This window comes from Canis aureus, chromosome X (assembly GCF_053574225.1).
Source record: "Canis aureus isolate CA01 chromosome X, VMU_Caureus_v.1.0, whole genome shotgun sequence".
NCBI lineage: Eukaryota > Metazoa > Chordata > Mammalia > Carnivora > Canidae > Canis > Canis aureus.
Window position 1 is genome coordinate 117,451,973 of NC_135649.1, and position 5,814 is coordinate 117,457,786.

The following is a 5,814-nucleotide window of genomic DNA, read 5'->3' on the forward strand; positions in this document are numbered from 1 at the left end:
TAAAAAAACCTAATGTGTTTTTTAATGGCACATTTATTAGCACTCTACTGTTCTCATTACAAATATAAAAGGTCATTAAAATGTCGAAGACTTTTGTCAGATTATTTAGCTCTCAGGACACAAATAAGCATTTCATAGCCGGTGGAAATTAACAACTTGATCCCTTACCAGGAAGCACGTCAGTTCCTCCCTGTAATTCCTCTTAAACATCATAACTAGTCAAAATAGATTTACACATGAGAAGGTCACACATATTCCCCTGGGAAACACTCTCCCGTTCAACTACATTTTGATGCATGACTTTACGAAGAGCAGTACATTTCACAGCACATTCTGACTTCCCTTTCTCGACTTGGGAACTGAAAGGCATGAACAACAATGGGAGATGTGTTTTTTAGTCATTCAAAGCAAAGACAGTTGAGTTTGGTTTCGTTTAGAGTTAATTGTACATTTTGAGTGATTCGATTTTGGCAAAATCCAAAGCATATTTTGCAAATCGCTTTTCCCATTAAATGCTAAGACCCTTTATTTTTAAAAGGAAATGTGATCCATATGTTTGGAATTTGTTTACACTAAAATTATAAAAAATATATATATTTTATTCATGTTCCAGAAGCTTTCTGCACCATTTTGTACCTCTTTCAAAAATCAAGAAGTCATGTATTGCCAAAAACTAATGAGAGCAAATCCATAAATGTTAGAAATATTGATTTTATGATTCCTTATGGTCTGACCTTAGAAAAACATGTCTTTGGTTTTCAATCATCCATTGTAGAGAAAACACCCTTTCTTCAGAGAAACCTGTACCAAGCAGGCCTTTCAGGGCAATGTATTCTCCTTATATACGATGGTTTTATTTTCCTATGCTTATCAAGCTACTTGACCAATTAAATTTGGAAAATTATTTAATTCGGTTAAAAAAAGAAATAAAGAATTTATATAATGCTGGTGGATTAAAAACCATATCCAAAATTGTCAGGTTCAATTCTTGGTGCTCATTTAAACAAGAGGAGCTTTCACACAGTCAAAAATCTTCCCTCCAGGGACGCCTAGGTGGTTCAGTAGTTGAGCATCTGCTTTTGGCTCAAATTGGCTCAGGTTGTGATCCTGGGGTCCTGGAATCGAGTCCTGCATCAGGCTCCCTGCAGGGAGCCTGCTTCTCCCTATGCCTGTATCTCTGCCTCTCTCTCTCTCTCTCTGTCTTTCATGAATAAATAAATCAAGTCTTAAAAAAAAATCTCCTCCTACACCTGAAACTAATATAACATATGTCAACTCTACTTCAATAATAAAAAAAAAAAAACTTTTAAATCTCCACCTGAAAATAAAGAAGGCCAAGAGGAGATAAATACCCCAGATGTTCCTTTATAATAAGGCTGAATATGAAGATGAATTTATCTTTGCCTGGAATCATGAAGTTGTCATTGGCTTGGAGTGCGGATCCGCCAACTGCTTGTGAAAAGGGCCAGAGAGTAAATATTTTTGGCTTTGCAAATCATGCAGTTTCTGTCACAACTACCCAATTCCGCCACCGTAGTGCAAAAGCAGTCGTGGGTAATACGGATGTGGATGGATGTGGTTGTGTACCAATAAAACTTTATTAACAAAAACAGAGGCAGGATGCATTTGGTCCATGAGTCACAGTTTGCTAAGCGCCTGGCTTAGAGCTACTTAAAAAAAATACATGATTCTATTTGGTACATATCTGAAGTCACATTTTTTAAAAAATTGACTTTGGGTGCTGAAAGATGAGAATCAACTTTTCTTTTTTTTTTTTTTAAAGATTTTATTTATTTATTCATGAGAGACACACACACACAGAGAGAGAGGCAGAGACACAGGCAGAGGGAGAAGCAGGCTCCATGCAGGGAGCCTGACGTGGGACTCGATCCCGGGTCTCCAGGATCATGCCCTGGGCCGAAGGCAGGCACCAAACCGCTGAGCCACCCAGGGATCCGAGAATCAACTTTTCATCTTCTCTCCTGTTATTTGCGTTCTTGGGACTCTGATTTTGAGACACATCTTGTCCTTTTTGCTCAAAAACATTAATCAGATGCCTAAAGCTGCCAATGCAAACTTAAGCTTCCTGAAGTTGGGGTATTTGCAGCCTTTTGTACACTTTCAGACTTTGTGTCACGGGTGGCATATTCTTAATGAATATGAACAACACTGAAATGTTTGAGAAGTGCTAGTTTTCTGCTAGCATGATCCTGGTCTGGTTATTCTGTTTCCAATCTGTCTTTAATCATCCTTTTGCTTAATTAATACACTCTGTTGAGTTGTGGCCAATGGTTGCAAACCCAAGCATTGGACTATAGTCATACGCTTGTACAGCAAACAACTAGAGCACAGGCTACAGAGCCCGGCCACACTGAAGTAAATATCTGATCTGCCACTTACTAGCCATGTGACCTTGGAAAGACATCAATGTCAACGCTGATGCTTCTCTTCTCTCTCATGGTAATAGACTTGCAGTGTTTGTCAGAGCATATACATCTGAATAAACAATGGAGTAAAACCTCACATTTTCCACCCTCTCCTGCAGGTAGTTGTAGCTACATGACCAAGATCTGGACAATGAGAACAAAAGGGATAAGATTGCTTAATTCTGCTTTCTAAAGTTTAATAAGCTCTGTTACATGTGGATTTTTAAAAGTTCTGTTTGGGATGCAGTGTGCCTCTGTGTATTGCTGTCTTCCATCGTTTCTGAAGTTTCTTGGCCTTCATCACTTCAAAATTACTTCTCTCTCAATCTCACAACTTCCCTCTCCCTCTCCTCTGTTCATGGGACTGCAATTAAACATATATTCAGCTCTATCACTATCTTCTGGCTCTTCTGAGTCTCATCCTTTGGCTTGTGCTTCATCTAGCACTGTTTCTTTGGGCTTATTCTCAATCTGTTGTTAATCTTGTTATTTTCTGTTGTGGTATTTTTCAAATCTAGAATTCCTACTTGGCATTGCTTCTTGGCCTTTTGGCTAAGATCAAGTGTAGAATTTCTACTTGGTTCTTTTACAAAATTGTTACATCGATTTTTATATCTTCCAGTTCCCTGTCAATTTTCTTAAGATTTTGTTTTTATATTCTTCACTGTTTAATGATAATAATCTTTACTGTTCTACAGTCTGTATATGACAAGTCCAATCATTGTGGTCTACAGATCTGTTTCTACTGTCTGTTGTTTCTGTTAGTTCTTGCCCATTTGGTCTTGTCTCCTTGCTGTCTAGTTAACTTTGGTCATGTGTTTGTTATTATATCGGAAGTATTATGTGTAGGAATAATTTGAGGACTAAGGTGATATTTTCTTAGTTATGTTTATCTCTGCTAGGTAACTGGGGCTAGTGCTTGCAATTTAGTATCACCTTGATTTAAAGTTTAGATATGAGATTTTCTGAGGGAAAATCATAGTTTTGCAAAGCTGGTTTTTGATGAGGCAAGTGTCAGTTTACCTCCAGTTTACTATTACTTCTAGGGCAAATCCCTTTGCTGCCCAGCCGAAACAGGATTTAGGTCTTTGTTTTTTTAGTCCCTTGGGGTCACCAGAAGGACAACAAAGCATCCCCCAAGACAAAGGCAGCTCTAAGTGCTTTGCTCATCTCCTCTGAGTTAGCAGCCTCTCTAGAATGTCAGGCCAATAATTTCTCAATATCTTATTGGCTCTTGGATGCTTCTTAGGTTTTAACTTTCTTAGTTGCAGGAGGATTGGTTCATATCACCTAGCTCATATTACCAGAAGTAGAAATCCTGAGATTTCTACTCATATCTGTAAGGAGGAGGGAAGGCATACTTTTCTTCCCTTCTTGATAGCCATCTTTACTTTGGAACAGGTTGAAGTGATGACCAATCTTAGACACTGCAGCGAGTACACTATTTGAGAGGAAGGCAGAGAAACTCGATAAAAGAAACCTGGAGGCCTTGTAGAGCACACCAAACATACAAGCCTGGACTGCCTATCTTGGGACTACTAGTAATAATCTGCTGCTGTTTTGGACTCTGTTACACACAGGTGAGCACATATCCTAATTAGAAGAACAAGTTACTTAACTTCTGCTGTAGATGTTTGTAATGATGATCCCAATGCTACCCCTGACCTCAAGTAAGCAGGATGCAAGCAAGCTTCAAAATTGCTTGTGCATTTCTTCTTGTCCTATTAATTGCTCATGCACCCCTGTCTCTACTATGGGAAAATGCCTGAGCTAACCTGCTGAAAGGATCTGAGAGACATATGGAGGAAGGTTAGCATGTAGTGGAGTCAACCCAGCAAAGGCCATCCCAGATCTCCTGCCCAGGGGACCTGCAGCTGACTGTAGATGAATGAGCAAGCCCAGCCAAGACCAGTAGAACCACCAGTTGACCCATACACTCAAGAGCAATAATAAGTGATGGTGGTTATAAGCCACTGAATTTGGGAGAGGTTTTTTACACAGCATTAAGTGTGGCAAGAGCTAATGCTTACATGGAGATAATTATAATACTCATCTCATAGTTTTATTTTTAGACTTAAATGAGTTATTTTGAAATATATTTGAATATATTTGAATATGCCCCTTACAATAGTCGATGGCACATAGTAAGCACTCAAAAAGGATGGTCTGCTCATATTATGGCTACTGTTATTATTACTATAACTATTGCTGAGACCCACAATTCCTCCCAGCCAGGAAATTCACTGATTATCAGATATGCCTGACTCCAATGACAGCAAAGATTATCATCATTAAACAGCAAAGACTATAAAAACAATATCTTAAGAAATTGATAGGGAACTTGAAAAGTTTTCTAAAGCCTTGTTATTCCCTTTGTCTTTCCTCCCTTCTTATAAAATCTCACCTCTCATATTTAGTACCTCGTTTTGCTGGTTTCTTTTGAGCATCACATAGATGAAGCATCTGACTAGTTGGGTGAGTTCTCTGGTGATAGCTCTGATTTGGCGTAGGGAAGCGATAGCCTATCTGTGGCCCATTGCTGAATCAGGAGGTGTGAGGCAGGAGCGTCAGTCCCGCATTCCCCACGGACTAGTTGTAGGACTTACATGAGTCACTTCAGATCTCCAGGTCAAGTTTCTTCACACGAGGACTGAGATATTTGCTGGCAGACTGAATCTTACTTGTCATTGCATCCCTAAGGTTGATATACTCTAGACGCTGGGTAACTGTTTTTATTTAATGGAATTGAGCCAATTCAATTGAGTGACTTGAATTGAGGAAATTGGCTAAACCTCAGAAAATTCCTTTTCAGCTTAGTCTTTCTATAATTTTACCACATTTTTCCTTTTAAATCGCCTCTTTTAAACAACACCTCTTTGTTATAAACAAACAAAATAAAATAAAATTGGCTCCCAGTAGAAATCACTCCCATCCTTCTTTTTCGGTGGATGCTGTTCTTTGAAGCAAGCCCTGTGGAAAAGATGCTAATGTCAGTCATTTTCTGTGTATCTGTAGATTTTGTGTTCTTCCCTTATCTCCTCAACCTGACACCAAGTGACTGTGCCGTGGGAACAAGATGGGTGGGGATCCTGTATCAGGAAACATATACTTTTTCTATTATTATTTTAATGCAAAAATAAATGTTAATAACCATAGAGAAACTGTGACATGTGAAAGCATGAGAGCCCTCAGATTTCCACTTTGGGACATCAAACCACAGCAAGCTGGCCTGCAATTTCAATCTTAAACTGGCCTCCTTTAAACTGTTCCTCTTCAATATGTTGACTTCGGCTTCTCAGGAGTGTTTCCTACTCATTGTCTGGATTAAAAATTTCAAAAAAATAGTTACTGTAAATATAGCTGTGTGTATGTTATTTTTGCAAATAAG

At 38.7% G+C, this 5,814-nt stretch overlaps 1 pseudogene; it reads left to right on the plus strand.

Annotated features, from left to right (window-relative positions):
- Positions 1 to 2,958: 2,958 nt before the first annotated feature.
- Positions 2,959 to 3,053, plus strand: LOC144309293 (U2 spliceosomal RNA; annotated as a pseudogene).
- The last annotated feature ends 2,761 nt before the right edge of the window (positions 3,054 to 5,814 follow it).